Source organism: Pristiophorus japonicus, chromosome 4, assembly GCF_044704955.1.
Source record: "Pristiophorus japonicus isolate sPriJap1 chromosome 4, sPriJap1.hap1, whole genome shotgun sequence".
NCBI classification, from domain to species: Eukaryota; Metazoa; Chordata; class Chondrichthyes; family Pristiophoridae; genus Pristiophorus; species Pristiophorus japonicus.
In genome coordinates, this window is record NC_091980.1 from 239,362,035 (window position 1) to 239,384,608 (window position 22,574).

The window sequence follows — 22,574 nt, forward strand, 5'->3', positions numbered from 1 at the left end:
GGGGCAAGTCAGTCCATAATGAGTAAAAAGGCCTTCGACAGGCTGTGGGGCAACAAGGCACACAGGCCCAAGCTCAGCCCCATTCACACCAAATTAAGGACTTACACCAAGAAACTAATCCCTGTAATTGGCAGTGCAGAAGTCAAAGTCTCCTATGACAGGGCAGTATACAAACTACCGCTGTGGATAATACCAGGGGATGGCCCCACACTGTTTGGCAGAAGCTGGCTGGGAAAATCCACTGGAACTGGGATGACATCCAAGTGCTTTCGTCCGTCGACGACGCCTCATGTACCCAGGTTCTGAGCACGTTCCCATCGTTGTTCGAGCCAGGCATCGGAAGCTTCTCGGGGGCGAAAGTGCAGATCCATTTGGTTCCGGGTACACAATCCATCCATCACAAGGCTCGGGCGGTACCATACATGATGCGTAAAAAAAGTGGAAATTGAGCTGGACAAGCTGTGCAAGATGAAGGCATCATCCGCCGGTGGAATTCAACGACTGGACCAGTCCGATTGTCCTAGTAGTTAAGGAGGACGGCACGGTTAGAATTTGTGGGGACTATAAAGTAACGATTAATCGTTTTTCGCTGCAGGACCAGTACCCGCTACCCAAGGCAGACAACCTACTTGTGACTCAGGCTGGAGGGACGACATTCACCAAGCTGGACCTGACCTCGGCCTATATGACGCATTAGATGGAGGAGTCTTTGAAAGGCCTCACCTGCATCAACATGCACAAAGGTCTGTTTATCTACAACCGGTGCCCGTTCGGGATTCGGTCGGTCGCGGCGATCTTCCAACGGAACATGGAGAGCCTGCTAAGGTCGGTTCCTTGCACAGTGGTCTTCCAGGATGAAATATTGGTTACAGGTCGGGACACTATGGAGCACTTGAAGAATCTGGAGGAGGTTCTTAGTCGGTTGGATCGTGTGGGGCTCAGGTTGAAATGCTCGAAGTGTGTTTTCCTGACACAGGACGTCGAATTCCTGGGAAGGAGAATCACAGCAGACAGCATTAGAGCCACCGATGCCAAGACGGAGGCCATCAAGAACGCGCCGCGACCACAGAATGTGACGGAGCTGCGGTCGTTCCTGGGACTCCTCAACTATTTCGGTAATTTCCTACCTGGGTTAAGCACCCTACTAAAACCCCTAAATGCACTACTGTGCAAGGGAGATGACTGGGTATGGGGAATTCACAATAGGCTGCCTTTAAGAAAGCCAGAAATCTGTTGTGTTCTAACAAACTGCTTGTCCTGTATAACCCTTGTAAACAATTAGTGCTAGCTTGCAATGCGTCGTCATACGGGGTCGGGTGTGTGCTACAACAGGCTAACGAATCGGAGATTTTGCAACCGGTCGCTTATGCATCCAGGATTTTGTCCAAGGCCGAAAGGGCCAATAGCATGGTTGAAAAAGAGGCTCTGGCGTTTGTTTACGGGGTTAAAAAAAAGCACCAGTACTTATTTGGCCTCAAGTTTGAGCCTGAAACTGACAAAAGCCGCTCTCGCTGACCACATATCACTGTTCTCTGAGAGCAAAGGGATTAATACCAATGCCTCTGCCCGCATCCAAAGATGGACGCTCACACTGTCGGCATACAACTATGTAACCTGCCACAGACCGGGCACAGAGAACTGCGCAGATGCTTTCAGTCGGCTGCCATTGCCCACCACCGGGGTGGAAATGGCACAGCCAGCGGACTTGCTCATGGTCATGGAGGCATTCAAGAACGAGAAGTCCCCCGTTACGGCCCGCCAGATCAGGACCTGGACCAGCCAGGATCCTTTACTGTCCTTGGTTAAAATAACTGTGTCCTCCATAATAGCTGATCCGGTGTCCCAGTGGAGATGCAGGAAGCGATGAAGTCATTCCACAGATGCAAAGGCGAGTTGTCCCTGCAGGTGGACTGCCTATTGTGGCTGTGAGGGAAGCGGCGGCAGTGATATCAAAAGTAAGAGAGAAGTAAAAATTCATCGAAGTGTGACGTCACAGCCAAGAGGGTAAGTGATTGGCTGGTTGAGTGGTGAGTAGTTTTCTTTTTCTTTATCTTTTTCTTGTTTGTAAGAAACCTTGTCATTGTTGCCAAATTAAGTAATTTAAGGGTTAAGTAATGGCAGGAGAGCCCAGACCCGTGTCATACTCCTCCTGTGCTATGAGGGAAATCAGGGGCGCTTCCAATGTCCCTGACTACTATGTGTGTGGTAAGTGTATCCAGCTGCAGCTCCTGACAGACTGCATTGCGGCACTGGAGCTGCGCATGGATTCACTCTGGAGCATCTGCGATGCTGAGGATGGCGTGAATAGCACGTTTAGTGAGTTGGGCACACTGCAGGTCAAGGTTACACAGGCAGATAAGGAATGGTTGACCATCAGGAAGAGCAGCTGAAGGAAGGTAGTGCAGGGGTCCCCTGCGGTCACCTCCCTCCAAAACAGATACACAGTTTTGGGTACTGTTGGGGGAGATGACTCATCAGGGGAAGGCAGCAGCAGCCAAGTTCATGGCACAATGGGTGGCTCTGCTGCACAGGAGGGCAGGAAAAAGAGTGGGAGAGCTATAGTGATAGGAGATTCTATCGTAAGGGGAATGGATAGGCGTTTCTGCGTCCGCAATCGAGACTCCAGGATGGTATGTTGCCTCCCTGGTGCAAGGGTCAAGGATGTCTTGGGGCGGCTGCAGTGCATTCTGGAGGGGGAGGGTGAACAGCCAGCTGTCGTGGTACATATAGGTACCAACGATATAGGTAAAAAATGGGATGAGTTTAACTGAGTTTAGGGAGCTAGGAGTTAAATTAAAGAGTAGGACCTCAAAGGTACTAATCTCAGGATTGCTACAGTGCCACGTGCTAGTCACAGTAGGAATGGCAGGATAGCTAAGAAGAACATGTGGCTTGAGGAGTGGTGCAGCAGGGAGGGATTCAAATTCCTGGGACATTGGAACCAGTTCTGGGGGAGATGGGACCAGTACCAACCGGACGGTCTGCACCTGGGCAGGACTGGAACCAATGTCCTGGGGGGAGTGTTTGCTTGTGCTGTTGAGGAGGGATTAAACTAATATGGGAGGGGGATGGGAACCTATACAGGGAGACAGAGGGAAGTAAAATGGGGGCAGAAGCTAAAGATAGAAAGAAGAAAGGTAAAATTAGAGGGCAGAGAAACCCAAGGCAAAAATCAAAAAGTGCCACATTACAGCAAAATTCTAAAGGGACAAAGTGTGTTAAAAAGACAAGCCTGAAGGCTCTGTGCCTCAATGCGAGGAGTATTCGTAATAAGGTGGGCGAATTAACTGCACAGGCAACTATTAACGAACATGGTATAATTGGGATTATGGAGACATGGCTCCAGGGTGACTAAGGCTGGGAACTCAACATCCAGGGGTATTCAACATTCAGGAAGGATAGACAGAAAGGAAAATAAGGTGGGGTAGGGTTGCTGGTTAAAGAGGAAATTAACGCAATAGTAAGGAAGGATATTAGCTTGGATGATGTGGAATCTGTGTGGGTAGAGCTGCGGAATACCAAAGGGCAGAAAACACTAGTGGGAGTTCTGTACAGACCACCAAACAGTAGTAGTGAGGTTGGGGACAGCATCAAACAAGAAATTGGGGATGCATGCAATAAAGGTACAGCAGTTATCATGGGCAACATTAATCTACATATTGATTGGGCTAACCAAACTGGTAGCAATACGGTGGAGGAGAATTTCCTAGAGTGTATTAGCGATGGTTTTCTAGACCAGTATGTCGAGGAACCAACTGGAGGGCTGGCCATCCTAGACTGGGTGATGTGTAATGAGAAAGGACTAATTAGCAATCTTGTTGTGCGAGGCCCCTTGGGGGAGAGTGACCATAATATGGTAGAATTCTTTATTACGATGGAGAGAGCCTAGAGTCCTGAACTTAAGGAAAGGTAACTTCGATGGTATGAGACATGAATTGGCTAGAATAGACTGCCGAATGATGCTTAAAGGGTTGACGGTGGATAGTCAATGGCAAACATTTAAAGATCACATGAATGAACTTCAACAATTGTACATCCCTGTCTGGAGTAAAAATAAAACGGGGAAGGTGGCTCAACCATGGCTAACAAGGGAAATTAGGGATAGTGTTAAATCCAAGAAAGAGGCATATAAATTGGCCAGAAAAAGCAGCATACCTGAGGACTGCGAGAAATTTAGAATGCAGCAGAGGAGGACAAAGGGTTTAATTAGGAGGGCGAAAATAGATAATGAGATGAAGCTTGCTGGGAACATAAAAACAGACTGCAAAAGCTTCTATAGATATGTGAAGAGAAAAAGATCGTGAAGACAAAAGTAGGTCCTTTGCAGTCAGAATCAGATGAATTTATAATGGGGAACAAAGAAATGGCAGACCAATTGAATAAATACTTTGGTTCTGTCTTCACGAAAGAAGACACATATAACCTTCTGGAAATACGAGGGGACCGAGGGTCTAGCGAGAAGGAGGAACTGAAGGAAATCCTTATTAGTCAGGAAATTGGTTAGGGAAATTGATCGGATTGAAGGCCGATAAATCCCCAAGACCTGATAGTCTGCCCCCCAGAGTACTTAAGGAAGTGGCCCTAGAAATAGTGGATGCATTGGTGATCATTTTCCAACAGTCTATCGTCTCTGGATCAGTTCCTATGGACTGGAGGGTAGCTAATGTAACACCACTTTTTAAAAAAGGAGGGAGAGAGAAAACGGGGAATTATAGACTGGTTAGCCTGAAATCAGTAGCGGGGAAAATGTTGGAATCAATTATTAAAGATGAAATAGCAGCGCATTTGGAAAGCAGTGACAGGATCGGTCCAAGTTAGCATGGATTTATGAAAGGGAAATCATGCTTGACAAATCTTTCAGAATTTTTTGAGGATGTAACTAGTAGAGTGGACAAGGGAGAACCAGTGGATGTGGTGTATTTGGACTTTCAAAATGCTTTTAACAAGGTCCCACACAAGAGATTGGTGTGCAAAATTAAAGCACACGGTATTGGGGTAATGTATTGACATGGATAGAGAACTGGTTGACAGACAGGAAGCAGAGAGTAGGGATAAACGGGTCCTTCTCAGAATGGCAGGCAGTGACTAGTGGGGTGCCGCAGGGCTCAGTGCTAGGACCCTAACTATTTACAAGATACATCAATGATTTAGATGAAGGAATTGAGTGTAATATCTCCAAGTTTGCAGATGACTCTAAGCTGGGTGGCGGTGTGAGCTGTGAGGAGGATGCTAAGAGGCTGCAGGGTGACTTGGACAGATTAGGTGAGTGGGCAAATGCCTGGCAGATGCAGTATAATGTGGATAAATGTGAGGTTATCCACTTTGGTGGCAAAAACATAAAGGCAGAATATTATCTGGATGGCGGCAGATTAGGAAAAGGGGAGGTGCAATGAGACCTGGGTGTCATGGTACATCAGTCATTGAAAGTTGGCATGCAGGTACAGCAGGCGGTGAAGAAGGCAAATGGCATGTTGGCCTTAATAGCTAGGGGATTTGAGTATAGGAGCAGGGAGGTCTTACTGCAGTTGTACAGGGCCTTCGTAAGGCCTCACCTGGAATATTGTGTTCAGTTTTGATCTCTTAATCTGAGGAAGGATGTTCTTGCTATTGAGGGAGTGCAGCGAAGGTTCACCAGACTGATTCCTGGGATGGCAGGACTGACATATGAGGAGAGACTGGATCAACTGGGCCTATATTCACTGGCGTTTAGAAGAATGAGAGGGGATCCCATAGAAACATATAAAATTCTGACGGGACTGGACAGGTTAGATGCAGGAAGAATGTTCCCGATGTTGGGGAATTCTAGAACCAGGGGTCACGGTCTAAAGATAAGGGATAAGCCATTTAGGACCGAGATGAGGAGAAACTTCTTCACTTAGAGAGTTGTTAACCTCTGGAATTCTCTACAGCAGAGAGTTGTTGATGCTAGTTCGTTAGAGATATTCAAGAGGGAGTTAGATATGGCCTTGACTGCTAAAGGGATCAAGGGGTATGAAGAGAAAGCAGGAAAGGGGTACTGAGGTGAAAGATCAGCCATGATCTTATTGAATGGCAGTGCAGGCTCTAAGGGCTGAATGGCCTACTCCTGCACCTATTTTCTATGTTTCTATGAAAGCCATAGCCAGATCCCATGTGTGGTGGCCCGGCATCGACTCAGATTTAGAGTCATGCGTGCGCCAGTGCAACACTTGCTCTCAGCTGAGCAATGCACCCAGAGAGGCACCACTAAGTTTGTGGTTGTGGCCCTCCAAACCGTTGACGAGGATCCATGCTGACTATGCAGGCCCATTCCTAGGCAAAATGTTTTTGGTTGTTGTTGACGCTTACTGAAAATAGATTCAATGTGCAATAATGTCTGTAAACACATCCACGGCCACCATTCACTAAATATATTCAAAAAGGAATTAGATGAAGTCCTTACTACTAGGGAGATCAAGGGGTATGGTCAGAAAGCAGGAATGGGGTACTGAAGTTGCATGTTCAGCCATGAACTCATTGAATGGCGGTGCAGGCTAGAAGGGCTGAATGGCCTACCCATGCACCTATTTTCTATGTTTCTATGTTTCTATCTATTGAAAGCCTACGAGCCATGTTTGCCACGCACGGCTTGCCTGATGTCCTAGACAGCGACAATGGGTTGTGCTTCACCAGTGGTGAATTCAAGGAATTCATGACCCGCAACGGGATCAAACACATCACATCTGCCCTGTTAAACCCGCATCCAACGGCCAGGCAGAAGGCAGTTCAGACCATCAAGCAAAGCTTGAAACATGTGTCAGAAGGCTCCCTGCAGATCCAGTTGTCCCGAGTGCTGCTCAGGTACCGCACCAGACCCCACTCACTCACTGGGGTTCCCCCAGCCGAGCTGTTCATGAAAAGGGCGCTTAAACCAAGGCTCTCTCTTGTCCAGCCTGATCTCCATGATCACGTGGAGGGCAAGCGGCATCAACAAAGTGTGTACCATGACCGTGCAAATTTGTCACATGATATTGAGATCAATGATCCTGTTTTTGTGCTCAATTATGGACATGGTCCCAAATGGCTCGCTGGCACGGTCACAACCAAAGACAGGAGTAGGGTTTTTCAGGTCAAATTGGCCAATGGACAAAAGCACAGAAAACATTTGGACCAAATCAAATTGCGGTTCACCACGATGACCACGATACCGAACTCATCATCCCCAGCAGCCCGGCAAGGCCGGCTGCCCAACAGCCCAGTGAAGAGCTGACCAACCCACCCACACTAGCATTTGTACCGAGACAATCGACAAGGGAACGTAAACTCTCAGATCGTCTCACCTTGTAAATAAGTGTACTGTTGACTTCATGGGGGAGTGATGTTATGTATTTAACTCTTTGTAATCTGCATGACACCTGACTACCAGAGGGCCACCTGTTGGAGTCCCAAGGGATCCCAGCATCTAAGCAGGCCAGCCACGAGGTACCTACACTCTGGAATCTTATTAAAGGATCTAAGGTCACACTTGCTCATCACACACAGTACTCAGTTTCACCCTTTATTATGAGTGTTTCAGGGACAATTTCTGTATTTTTTGTTACACTGTATTGAAATAAGTAGGTGGCCGAAATTGCCCCTCTCCTTAAGGCCTGTTACTATCGCAAATCAGCGGCCATGCTGCAGAGTGGAGTGGCCGGCGACTTTTCATGGAATAACCACTGATAGCCCAATTGCCTTCCCGAGGTTTCCCGGCGGTATCCCGATGCCCCCCCCCACCCCCATCCCCCCACCGCTCCACTGCTGCCGGTCCGTGGTAAGCGTGTCGTCACCATGCGCACCACCGAAATTACCCTCTGAAAATTTTCGGCTCGCCTGGTGGTACCAAAACCTCTTTTTTCCCTGGTGATCCAGTGAGGCTGTGGCCTTCTGCAATGGTGGTGCGGCTTCCCTTAAAGGGAAGGATTCACTGCCGCTGCCGCCAGGTTTTTTATTTTGTCGGCCGGCTGCCATGTCCCCTGGCCCAGTCGAAACCCTCCCCGGTGGCCCAGTGGGCCGAAGTTTTAAAATCGCGGAGGCTCTCCCCTTTAAATGAAGGGGAGAGCCATGGTGACGCGGTGCCGTGACGACGTCATCGCGGTGGTCACTCCACACCCCTCCAACTTCCGTCGCTCAGGTGTTGGCACCGCTGTATATCCGCCCCTCTCGTGTGGTCACCACCCCCATTAATAATGACTTCCGGATACGAATAAAAAAAACCTGAATTTCGCTCAAGAGGCAACCTGACCCACAACTATGGTAAAAACCATTCAAACGGGGTGCGTGCGCCCCATTTCGGGTGGGGATGTAATTTCTACCCCTTGGTCTCTTTTCTTACTAAGGGAAGTTTCCACCCCTGCCACAGTACCAAAACAGCTTTCATCAAAGTCACAAATGACATCCTTTGTGATTGTGACAAAGGTAAACTATCCCTCCTTGTCTTTCTTGACCTGTCTGCAGCCTTTGACATGGTTGACCACTCTATCCTCCTCCAACGCCTCTCCACCATCATCCAGCTAGGTGGGACTGCACTCGCCTGGTTCCATTCTTATCTATCTAATTGTAGCCAGAAAACCACCTGCAATGGCTTCTCTTCCCACTCCCGCATCGTTACCTCTGGTGTCCCCCAATGATCTATCCTTGGCCCCCTCCTATTTCTCATCTATATGCTGCCACTTGGCGACATCATCTGAAAATACGACGTCAGTTTCTACATGTATGCTGACGACACCCAGCACTCCCTCAACACCACTTCTCTCAAACTCTCCGTGGTCTCTAAATTGTCAGACCGCTTGTCCAACATCCAGTAGTGGAAGAGCAGAAATTTTCTCCAATTAAATATTGGGAAGACCGAAGCCATTGTCTTTGGTCCCCGCCACAAATTGCGTTCCCTAGACACCAACTCCATCCTTCTCCCTAGCATCTGTCTGAGGCTGAACCAGACTGTTCACAACCTAGGTATCATATTTGACTCTGAAATGAACTTCTGGCCACATATCCGCAGCATAACTAAAAACGCCTATTTCCACCTCCGTAGCATTGCCTGTCTCCACCCTTGCCTCAGCTCATCTGCTGCTCAAACTCTCATCCATGCCTTTATTAACTCTAGACTTGACTACCCCATGCACTCCTGGCTGTCCTCCTACATTCTATCCTATGTAAATTTGAGGTCATCCAAAACTCGGCTGTCCGTGTCCTAACTCACACCAAATCCTGCTCACCCATCACCCCTGAGCTCGCTGACCTACATTGGCTCCCAATTAAGCAACACCTCAATTTCAAAATTCTCATCCTTGTTTACAAATCTCTCCATGACCTCGTCCCTCCCTATCTCTGTAATCTCCTTCAGCCTCACAACCCCCTGTAATGTATGTATATAAGGTCTGCCCACCAACAGGGGGCACTACCGTCGGAGGTCCTAGGGTCATAGGTATACTCGTGCTGGGCCCGGTATATAACCTGAACTTCACCTTTGTATCTTCACTTCTGGAAGCCATTAAAGACTGATCAGGTCACACCTAGTCACTGGCTCACAGTACGGAGTTCATTGTATCATTTCATACACTATAACTGGCGACGAGGCAAATACGAACCCACGCAAAAGTATGGCAAGCACAGCACAATCGAGTACTGTTGGAATTCTCAAGAGATTCAATGAGGGAGAGGATCGGGGAAATTTCACAGATCGTCTTGACCAGTATTTCGTGGCAAACAACCTAAACAAAGACAAGGATGCAGAGAAGTGCAGGGCAGTTCTTCTCACTGTCTGTGGCCCTACGATCTATGCACTCATCAAGAATCTGCTCTCACCCACTCTTCCTACAGAAAAGGATTACAAAGAACTGTGTGCTCTAGTTTGGGGATACCTTAAACCCATGGAAGGAATCCTCATATCCAGATATCGCTTCTATACGCACATTCGTCCAGAAGACCAGGACATAGTGGCATTTGTTGCCGACCTGAGACGTCTTGTAGGGCCTTGCAAATTTGGGCTTGCGTTGGAAGACATGCTGCATGACTTTTTCGTGATTGGGGTCAACCACGAGGCGATCTTAAGTAAGCTGCTGGCTGCGGAGATGCCGGACCTCAGCAAGGTCATCACCATAGACCAGGCTTGCATGTCCACGCAGAAAAGCAAGAAGCAGATATCGCGACAAAACAGGAACTCCACAGCGAGTACTGTGTACAAAATTGTATCGATGGCCGGCAGAGCTGCACATGGCAGGGCCTACTCGACTGCGTCTGCAAGACCGGGAGCCGCTCAAAGTTCGCCATCGAGGGCCTACTCGACTGCGTACGCGAGAACAGGAGCAGCTCAAAGTTCACCATCGCGGACCTACTCGACTGCGTACGCGAGAACAGGAGCAGCTCAAAGTTCGCCATCGGGGACCTACTCGACTGCGTACGCAAGAACAGGAGCAGCTCAAAGTTCACCATCGAGGGCCTACTCGACTGCGTACGCGAGAACAGGAGCAGCTCAAAGTTCACCATCGAGGGCCTACTCGACTGCGTACGCGAGAACAGGAGCAGCTCAAAGTTCGCCATCGAGGGCCTACTCGACTGCGTACGCGAGAACAGGAGCAGCTCAAAGTTCACCATCGAGGGCCTACTCGACTGCGTACGCGAGACCGGGAGCAGCTCAAAGTTCACCATCGGGGACCTACTCGACTGCGTACGCGAGAACAGGAGCAGCTCAAAGTTCACCATCGAGGGCCTACTCGACTGCGTACGCGAGAACAGGAGCAGCTCAAAGTTCACCATCGGGGACCTACTCGACTGCGTATGCGAGAACAGGAGCAGCTCAAAGTTCACCATCGGGGACCTACTCGACTGCGTACGCGAGAACAGGAGCAGCTCAAAGTTCGCCATCGAGGGCCTACTCGACTGTGTATGCGAGAACGGGAGTCGCTCAAAGTTCGCCATCGAGGGCCTACTCGACTGCGTATGTGAGAACGGGAGTCGATCAAAGCCCACCATTGGGCACAAATCCGAGCTCAACGTGTTGGCGTTGCGGGGGCAATCACCGACCCCATCAGTGCCGCTTCAGGCAGTATGTATGCAGAGAGTGTGCGAAGACAGGGCATCTTCAGCGGACGTGTCCACAGCAGAGCAAGCGAGCTGCGACACACCACGTAGATGATGATCAATTCAGCGTGGATCTGCCGATTCTGCCCGAGGCATTTGAGAGATCTGAGGAGGAAGTGTATAGCATACGTGCGTTCCTAACAAAGTGTCAACCGATAATGATGGAGGTAAAATTAAACGGCGTGCCGGTATCCATGGAATTAGACACGGGTGTGAGTCAATCAATAATGAGCCAGAGGACTTTCGAAAAGCTGTGGGAGACCAAAGCAGAGGGACCCAAGCTGAGTCCGATAAATGCGAAGTTGCGTACCTACACCAAAGAGCTCATACCAGTGATCGGTAGTGCAGCAGTAAGAGTGTCGTACGAGGGAGCGGTTCATGATCTACCTTTATGGATTATTCCGGGCAACGGCCCATCGTTATTCGTCAGGAGTTGGCGTGAGAAAATAAAATGGAAATGGTACGCTATCAAAGCTTTGTCATCAGCGGATGATGATTTGTGTGCTCAAGTGCTGAGCAAATTTCCCTCACTGTTTGAACCGCGAATTGGCAGCTTCAAGGGAGCCAAGGTGCAGATTCACCTAGGCCCAGACGCAAGGCCCATTCATCACAAAGTCAGGGCGGTCCCGCACATGATGAGAGAAAAGGTCGAGCTCAAATTGGACAGGTTACAACGCAAGGGGGTCATCTCACCGGTCGAATTTAATGAATGGGCTAGTCCCATTGTTCCGGGTGTTAAAGAGCAATGGCACGATCAGGATTTGTGGGGACTACAAGGTCACGATCAACTGAGTTTCGAAACAAGATCAGTACCCGCTGCCGAAAGCTGATGACCTGTTTGCAACACTAGCTGGGGGGAAATCATTCACCAAATTGGATCTAATGTTAGCCTACATGACACAGGAACTGGTTGAATCATCAAAGAAATTTACGTGCATCAACACGCACAAAGGACTGTTTATTTACAACAGGTGCCCTTTTGGCATTCGTTCGGCAGCAGCCATATTTCAGAGAAACACGGAGAGCCTATTGAAATCCATCCCTAGGACCGTGGTATTCCAAGACAACATCCTAGTCGTGGGTCATGACACCGCCGAGCACCTGCCCAATCTGGAAGAGGTTCTGCGTCATCTGGACAAAGTGGGACTCAGGCTGAAACGTTCGAAGTGCATTTTCATGGCACCAGAGGTCGAATTCTTTGGACAAAAGATTGCTGCAGATGGAATCAGGCCTACAGACACGAAAACAGAGGCCATCAAAAATGCGCCCAGGCCCCAGAATGTGACAGAGCTGCGTTCATTCCTAGGTCTTCTCAACTACTTAGGTAACTTCTTACCCAAATTGAGCACAGTATTAGAACCTTTGTACAAGCTGCTCAGGAAAGGAGATGACAGGGTGTGGGGTGAACTTTAAGACAGAGCCTTTGAGAAGGCTAGAAATCTATTGTGTTCCCACAAGCTACTGGTACTGTATGACCCATGCAAGCGTCTAGTTTTGACCTGTGATGCATCGTCCAATAGGGTTGGCTGCATACTCCAGCAAGCCAATGAGTCAGGCAAACTACAGCCAGTTGATAACGCATCACAAAGCCTGTCCAAGGCGGAACGAGCCTAAGGCATGGTAGAAAAAGAGGCTTTAGCATGTGTTTATGGGGTAAAAAAATGCACCAGTACCTGTTTGGGCTTTGCTTCGAGCTAGAAACCGATCACAAGCCACTTATATCGTTGTTCTAGGAACATAAAGGTATCAATACCAAAGCGTCGTCCTGCATCCAGAGGTGGGCGCTGACATTATCTGCCTATGATTATGTCATTCGCCATAGACCAGGCCCTGACAACTGCGCTGATGCATTGAGCCGATTACCGTTGCCCATACCGGAGGAGGAAACGCCAATACCCGCAGAGCTACTCATGGTCATGGATACCTTTGAGAGTGAAGGGTCGCCTGTCACTGCTCAACAAGTTAAGACCTGAACCAGCCAGGATCCGACTCTATCGGTTGTAAAACGTTCTGTTTTAACGGGGACTGGTCAACCATCCCCAAGGAAATGGGTGATGAAACCAAACCGTACAGCCGTCGCAAAGATGAGCTTTCCATCTAGTCCGACTGATACTGTGGGGTATCGTGTTGTAATGCCCAAGAAAGGCAGGGCGAGAGTTGTACGGGAGTTACATAGTACGCATCCCGGTATTGTCATGATGAAGGCCATCACGAGGTCCCATGTTTGATGGCCTGGCATTGACTCGGACTTAAAGTCATGTGTGCATCAGTGCAGCACTTGCATGCAGTTAAGCAATATCCCAAAGGAAACTCCGCTCAGTCTGTGGTCATGACCATCCAAACCGTTGTCTAGAATCCACATCGACTTTGCGGGCCCCTTCCTCGGAAAAATGTTTTTTGTGGTGGTGGATGCATACTCCAAATGGATAGAATGTGTGATCATGTCATCCAGCACTTCCACTGCTGCCATTGAGAACCTGAGAGCAATGTTTGCCACACATGGTCTGCCAGACATAGTTGTCAGCGACAACGTGATTCATGAGCCTGGTGTTTCAAGAGTTCATGAAACGCAACGGCATAAAACACGTGAGGTCAGCCCCGTTCAAACCCGTGTCCAATGGTCAAGTGGAGCGGGCAGTTCAAACCATCAAGCAGAGCCTGAAACGCGTAACTCACAGTTCCTTGCAGACACGCCTGTCACGCATACTGCTCAGTTACAGGACAAGGCCACACATGCTCACCGGGGTCCCACCTGCGGAACTATTGGTGAAGAGAGGCCTCAAAACCAGGCTCTCTCTAGACCATCCTGACCTTAATGATCATGTCGAAACGCGACGTCAATGCCAGCAGTGGTATCACGACCGCGCTGCAGTGTCACGCGACATATCTGTAAATGACCCAGTGTATGTACGTAACCATGGTCAAGGGCCCAAGTGGCTCCCAGGCAAATTTACGGATAAGGATGGTAACCGGGTGTATATGGTTAAGCTCAAGAATGGGCAGATGTGCAGGAAACACATTGATCAAATCCAGATAAGACACACTGACGAACCGGAACAGTTGGAAGAAGACACCGCGAGCTTAGACGACCAACCAACTCACGTCCAGCCATCAGAAGAACCCACTGTGGTCAACGCCCAGCCCCAAGTTGGGAGAGACTTGGAAAGCACTGGGATTGTACTGAGACGGTCAACCAGGGAACGAAGGGCTCCGGACCGTCTGAACTTGTAATATGTAACAAGAACTGGGAGGAGGGAATGATGTAATGTATGTACAGAAGGTCTGTCCACCACCAGGGGGCACTATCGTCGGAGGTCCTAGGGTCATAGATACATTCATGCTGGGCCCGGTATATAATTTGAACTTCACCTTTGTATCTTCACTTCTGGAAGCTGTTATGTCTTTAGATGCTCTGATAATGATTCCACGAGGCAATGTGTTGTACTTGAACTGTAGTGACCTTAGTCCTTTATTGATAACTCCAGAGTGAGGATAACACCTGGTGGCCTGCCTTTTATACTAGGCTTGGCACACCTGTACAGCTAACCTGCAAGTCTCCCACTGCAGTGCCCTCTGATGGCACACCTTGTAATAGTACAAGCAGTAACCATGTAGGATATATGACATCAGGTAGTCTGGTGGCGGCGCAGTGCCCAGTGCTGGCAGTGGGAACCCAGTTGGCTCAATTTGCCTGCTCTCGGGACTTTTGCCTTTGCTCCTAGCATCGGGCAGGTTCACAGATGCCTGTGAGCTCCCTGTCCTCTCCTTGTTCCCCGGGTTGCTGCTGCTCCCTGAGGAGCAGTCGTCTAGCAGTGCACAGGGAACTGCCGACTCGCTTGCCTGGGCGTTATTTGGTTTGGGATCCTGGCTGGTCCCGGTCCCATTTGGGAGAACTGTTGCGGATGACCCTTCGTTCCTGGGTATGGCCTTGGTGGCGATAGGATCTGGGGCTACGCCTTAGCACAGTTTGCTGTTTCAGGCTAGTGGTGGTTGGCTCCATCGGGTGCTTGAGAGGTGGAGCCGATCAGGGGCAGGGTATCGATACCTGTGCCGTTGCCCTCCTGAGATCGCTTGCTCTGCAGCTTGTATGCATTGGCTGCTTGTGGCCTCATTCCATGGTGCATAACTCTGGTCTCAGGGACACAGGCTATTACATTGGGTAGCTCGCTGGACCTGTGTGCTCCCAATGGGTGTCTGCCCGCTGCATTGACTGAATGCAGCTGAAATCCTGCATCGCACAACGTTTCATTACTCATTGTAAATAACCTGTAGCTCCAATCACAATCGCGCCACTTTTCTTTGCTTATTGCATGTACACAACTCTGATCATCAATTGCACATTTTACATCTAACTCACAGTTACTCTTACATTGATGGAGAATATGGAACTGTCCCTTTAAGTGTGGTGGGTTGCAGGCCTCCTTTAAGAGAGCCTTGCTATCTTTACCCCAATCCTCTTCTCCATTTGGTGTTGCTCCATCAGCGCTGCACCTCGTGGTCTGGCCGCCACCGTCTTTTTCTTCAGCGCATCACCTCGTGGTTTGGGCGCCATCTTTCCTCCATCCACGATGTCGACTGCGGTGATCCTCTTCTCCCTGGGTTCTGCCACCGAAGCTGGGAAGTCGCCTTTGGATCCGATTTTCTTCCTCCGGAGTCCTGCCACTGGAGCCTGGAAGATGCGTTCGGGTCATCTCAGTTGGATCATCTCCACGCAGTCGTGCTGAGTGGTCTGTGCCTCGGGTGCTGTGCTGGTCTGCTCTCTGGTGCCGGGTCCACCCTCAGGTGGGGGCTTGCTTTGCCTCTGAGCACAGGGGCGTTGATCGCTGGAGGGGTGAAATCTTCCCAACTTCAATGGATCTTCTCCATCCTCCTTCTTCCAAGTAGCATTGGTCCATCACCTGCAACAATCCACAGAGGTAACTTGTGCACCGTGCCATCATGGAGTACCTTTACATCCGCTCTACCAACGGCTGGGATAAGTTCATTGGTGTAGGTGCACAGCTTTGCCTGAACCGGGACCAACTTGGGTCGTTCAGTTTGATTGTCCCATAGCCTCTCAAATGCTTCTTGCTTCATTACTGACTGGCTCGCCCCCGTGTCCACTTCCATGAAGACTGGAACGCCATTTATCTCGATTTCCATCCTCAACAGGGAACACTCGGTGGTGCAGGTAAACATACCGTACACCTCATCGTGGGGCTGAGCTGCCTCTCTGACTATCGTTTCATAATCCGCGCTGGATTCATGGCCATCTGCAGACTCTTCATCAACACAGTGAGTCATATTTCTCTTACACATTCGCTGGAGGTGGCCCTTTGTGCTGCAGCCTTTACACACATAGTCTTTAAAGCAGCACTGGTGAGCCCTGTGATTCCCTCTGCAACGCCAGCATGGAGCTACTCGATTAACCCCCCTCGGCGGACTCTGAGTTAAGGGAATCGGGGGCCTGTTCTCTCTTCCCTGAGAAGGTTCACGTTCTACAGTCCAGCCTCTAAAAGGCGCCACTCTGTGCACAGTACTTGCCGGGTTTGAGGATGAGTCATCTGCCTAGAGCCTCAGGTCGAGGATATGAATGACTGACTCACGGAGATGGCCTTCTGCAGTGTAACTGTGATATCCGCAAACAGTAGCTTATGAAGAAGGCCCTCATGGCCGATTCCAATGACAAAGATATCCCGCAGCGCTTTGGTGAGATGGTCACCGAAATCACATGGTGCCGCCAGCCTCCTGAGGTCTGCAGTATATTTCGCAATTTCCTGGCTTTCGGGTGTAAAATCGGTGTCTGGCTGTGAGGATGCTCTCTTTGGGTTTGAGTTGTGCTTGGATCAGCGTTACAAGCTCCGCTTATGTCTCGGTCGTTGTTTTCGCTGGTGCCAGCAAGTCCCTGATGAGGCCATAGACGGTGGGCCCACAACTGGTTAGCAGGATAGCTCTGCGCTTATCAGCCAGTGTGGCCGGGTTGTCTCCTGCCAGGTTGTTTGCTGTGAAGAAACGGTCGAGCCTCTCCACAAAGGCGTCCCAATAATCACCATCGGCGAACTTCTGCAATGTACCATTTTCGCGTGAAGGTCCGTAATCTCATCGCCAATTGTTATGTCTTTAGATGCTCTGATAATGACTCCACGAGGCAATGTATTGTACGTGAACTGTAGTGACCTTAGTCATTTATTGCTAATTCCAGAGTGAGGATCACACCTGGTGGCCTGCCTTTTATACTAGGCCTGGTACACCTGTACAGGTAACCTACAAGTCTCCCACTGCGGTGCCCTCTGGTGGCACACCTTGTAATAGTACAAACTGGTACACTCATAAGAAAGGATGAAACTGAGTACTGTGTACAATGAGCAAGTGTAACCTTAGCTCCTTTGATAAGACTCCAGAGTGCAGCTACCTCATGGATGGCCTGCTTATATACCGTGCTCCCAAGGGATGCTGGGATCTTTTGGGACTCCAACAGGTAGGCCATCTGGTGATAGTGTAATACAGGTTACAAGGGATTAAATACATAACATCACTCCCCCGTGAAGTCAACAATACACTTATTTACAAGGTGAGATGATCTGGGGCTTTTCGTTCTCTTGTCGATCGTCCCGGTACAAATGCGGGTGTAGATGAGTTGGTTAGTTCTTCACTGGGAGGTTGGGCAGTCAGCCTTGCCGGACTGCTGGGGATGGTGAGTTCGGCTTCGTGGTCAGTTGCCACTTGTGTGTGTGTTGGAGGGTCAAAGTTAGTGGTGTCTTCTTCGGGTTGTTCGTAGCTGTTGGTGAACCGCAATTTGATTTGGTCCAAATGTTTTCTCTACGTTTCTCCACTGGACAATTTGACCTGAAACACCCTACTCCCCTCTGTGGCTGTGACCGTGCCAGCAAGCCATTTTGGACCATGTCCATAATTGAGCACAAACACATGATCATTGATCTCAATATCGCGTGACAAATTTGCACGGTCATTGTACACACTTTGTTGATGCCGCCTGCCCTCCACGTGATCATAAAGATCAGGGTGGACAAGAGAGAGCCTTGTTTTAAGCGCCCTTTTCATGAGCAGCTTGGCTGGGGGAACCCCGATGAGTGAGTGGGGTCTGGTGAGGTAGCTGAGCAGCACTCGGGATAGTCGGGTCTGCAGGGAGCCTTCCGACACACGTTTCAAGCTTTGCTTGATGGTCTGAACTGCCTTCTGCCTGGCCGTTGGATGCAGGCTTGAACGGGACAGATGTGACATGTTTGATCCCACTGCGGATCATGAATTCCTTGAATTCAGCACTGGTGAAGCATGACCCATTGTCACTGACTAGGACATCAGGCAAGCTGTGCGTGGCAAACATGGCTCATAGGCTTTCAATAGTGGCTGTGGACTTGCTTACAGACATTATTGCACATTCAATCCATTTTGAGTAAGCGTCCACGACAACCAAAAACATTTTGCCTAGAAATGGGCCCGCATAGTTCACGTGGATCCTTGACCACGGTTTGGAGGGCACGACCACAAACTTAGCGGTGTTTCTCTGAGTGCATTGCTCAGTTGAGAGAAAGTGTTGCACTAGCACACGCATGATTCTAAATCTGAGTCGATGCCGGGCCACCACACATCGGATCTGGCTGTGGCTTTCATCATTACAATGTCTGGGTGGGCGCTGTGCAGTTCACATATGAAAGTATCTCTGCCTTTCTTGGGCAAGACCACGCGATTGCCCCACATAGACAGTCCGCCTGCAGGGACATTTAGACTTTGCGCCTGTGGAACGGCTTAATCGCCTCCTGCATCTCCGCTGGGACACTGGACCAGCTCCCATGGAGGACACAGTTTTTACCAAGGACAGTAAAGGGTCCTGGCTGGTCCAGGTCCTGATCTGGTGAGCCGTAACAGGGGACTTCTCGTTCTCGAATGCCTCCATGACCATGAGCAAGTCCGCTGGCTGTGATATTTCCACCCCGGTTGTGAGCAATGGCAGCCGACTGAGACCATCTGCGCAGTTCTCTGTGCCCGGTCTGTGGCCGATTACATAGTTGTATGCCAACAGCGTGAGCGCCTGTCTTTGAATGCGGGCAGAGGCATTGGTGTTAATCCCTTTGCTCTCAGATAACAGCGACATGAGCGACTTGTGGTCAGTTTCAAGCTCAATCTTGAGGCCAAATAAGTACTGGTGCATTTTCTTTACCCCGTAAACGCCTTGGTCAAACTCCTGGACGCATAAGCGACCGGTTGCAAGATCCCCAATTAGTTATCCTATTGTAACACACACCCGACCCCGTATGATGATGCATCGCAAGCTAGTACCAATCTTTTACAAGGGTTATACAGGACAAGCAGTTTGTTTGAACACAACTGATTTCTGGCTTTCTTAAAGGCAGTCTCTTGTGAATTCCCCCATACCCAGTCGTCTCCCTTGCGCAGTAGCACATGTAGGGTTTCTTGCAGGATGCTTAATCCAGGTAGGAAATTACCGAAATAGTTAAGGAGTCTCAGGAACGACCGCAGCTCCGTCACGTTCTGTGGCCTCGGCGCGTTCTTGGTGGCCTCCGTCTTGGCGTCGATGAGTCTGATGCCGTCTGCCGCAATTCTTCTTCCCAAGAACTCAACCTCCTGCACCACACTTTGAGCATTTCAACCTGAGCCCCACGCGATCCAACCGACGAAGAACCTTTTCCAGATTCTTCAAGTGCTCAATGGTGTCCCGACCTGTAACCAGTGTGTTGTCCTGGATAAACACGGTGCGAGGAATCGACTTTAGCAGGCTTTCCATGTTCTGTTGGAAGATTGCCGCGGCCAACCGAATCCCGAATGGGCACCGGTTATAGATGAACAGACCTTTGTGCGTGTTGATGCAGGTGAGGCCTTTCGAAGACTCCTCCAGCTCCTGCGTCATATAGGCCGAGGTCAGGTTCAGCTTGGAGAATGTTTTCCCTCCAGCCAGGGTCGCAAATAGATCATCTGCCTTGGGTAGCGGGTACTGGTCCTGCAGCGAAAAACGGTTAATCGTTACTTTATAGTCTCCACAAATTTAAACCGTGCCGTCCTCTTTAAGTACCGGGACAATCGGACTAGCCCACTCGGCATGATGATGCCTTCTCGCTGCAGCCTGTCCAGCTCAATTTCCACTTTCTCACGCATCATGTACGGTACCGCCCATGCCTTTTGGTGGATGGGTCGTTTACCGGGAATCAAATGGATCTGCACTTTCGCCCCCCCGAGAAGCTTCCAGTGCCTGGCTCGCACAACGATGGGAACTTGCTCAGAACCTGGGCACATGAGGCGTCATCAACGGACAAAAGCGCTCGAATATCGTCCCAGTTCCAGCAGATTTTTCCCAGCCAGCTTCTGCCAAACAATGTGGGGCCATCCCCTGGCACAATCCACAGCGGGAGTTCGTGTACTGCTCTGTCATAGGAGACTCTGACTTCTGCACTGCCAATTACAGGGATTAGTTCCTTGGTATAAGTCCTTAGTTTGGTGTGAATGGGGCTGAACTTGGGCCTGTGTGCCTTTTTGCCCCACAGCCTGTCAACGGCCTTTTTACTCATTATGGACAGACTCGCACCCGTGTCCAGATCCATAGATACTGGAATTCCGTTCAGTTCAACTTTCAACATTATTGGTGCACATTTCGTGGTGAATGTGTCTACCCCGTACACTTCTGCCTCCTCGGTATGAGACTCCAATTCAGCCTGACCCACAGTGGATCGATCTTCCTCTGCAACGTGGTGGTTTGCAGGGTTTGCAGGGTTTGCAGCTCACCTGTACATTCGCTGGAGGTGTCCCATTGTTCTGCAACCGTTGCACGCATAGTGCTTAAAGCGGCATTGATGGGGCCGATGATCACCTCCACAGCGCCAACAAGGTGCCTCATATTAACGATTGATGGCGGACTCTGGGTCATCTGATGTCGGGCAGCAGCAGCCGGCGTGTATGCTCTGCCATGTTTATTTCTGCTCAAAACCGACGTTACTTTATGCACAGTACTGGCTGAAACTTCTTTACTCTGCAAAATCTGTTTGGTGTTGTCGCTGGTGGAGATAAATGCCTGGGCTTTACGTAGATTCGGAGTTTCTACAGTCAACAGTTTGTGAAGGATTGTCTCATGGCCAATGCCCGGTACAAAAAAGTCTCTAAGCATTTGTTCTGGGTATCCCTCAAGTTCACAATGTCCTGCGAGGCGCCTTAGTTCGGCGACATAGCTCGCCACTTCCTGGCCCTCCGATCATTGACACGTGTAGAACCGATATCTCGTCATCAAAACGCTTTCCTTAGAATTTAGGTACTTGCAGACCAGCGTACACAATTCTTCATAAGATTTCTCTGTTGGTTTAGCCAGAGCCAGGAGATTCTTCATGATGCCAAAGGTTGTTGCCCCACAGACAGTTAGGATGATCGTCCCTCGTTAGGCAGCGTTCTTGTCCCCTTCCAGCTCGTTGGCCACGAAGTATTGGTCGAGTCTCTCCACGAAGGCCTCCCAATCGTCCCCTTCTGAGAACTTCTCCAGGATACCAACTCTTCTTTGCATTTTCGCGCGGTTGTTCGTTACCTCGTCACCAATTGGTACACTCATAATAAACGGTCAAACTGAGTATTGTGTACAATGAACAAGTATGACCTTAAGCTCCTTTAATAAGACTCCAGAGTGCAGGTACCTCGTGGCAGGCCTGCTTATATACAGTGCTCCCAAGGGATGCTGGGATCCTTTGGGATTCCAACAGGTGGACCCTCTGGTGGTAGCGTAATACAGGTTACAAGGGGTTAAATACATAACACAAACAGTAACCATGCAGAATACATGACAGAAGCCATTAAAGGCTGACCAGCTCACACCTAGTCACTGGCTCACAGTACGAGTTCATTGTATTATTTCATACACTACACCCCCGACATGTCATCGCTCTTCAAATTCTGCCCTCGAGAGCATCCCTGATTCTAACTGCTCAACCATTGGTAGCCGTGCCTTCAGCTGCCTAGGCCCTAAGCTCTGGAACTCCCTCCCTAAACCTCTCTGCCTCTCTACCTCTCTTTCTTTCTTTAAGACCTTCCTTAAAACATATCTCTTTGACCAAGTTTTTGGTCATTTGCTGAAATAGTGGTAGGGGATTCAATAGCGGCCACAGACGTGACTCCGGGATGGTCTGTTGCCTCCCTGGTGTTAGGGTCAAGGATGTCACTGAGCAGCTGCGGGGCATTCTGTAGGGAGACGGTGAACAGCCAGAGGTCGTGGTCCACTCGGTACCAATGACATCGGTAGGGCGAGGGATGAGGTCCTACAGGCAGAGTTTAGGGAGCTAGGAGAGAGATTAAAAAGCAGGACCTCAAAGGTAGTAATCTCCGGATTACTCCCAGTGCCACGAGCTAGTGAGTACAGAAATAGGAGGATAGAGCAGATGAATATGTGTCTGGAGAGATGGTGCAGGTGGGAGGGCTTTAGTTTCCTGAGGCATTGGAACTGATTCTGGGGGAGGTGGGACCTGTACAAACCGAATGGGTTGCACCTCAACAGAGCCGGGACAAAT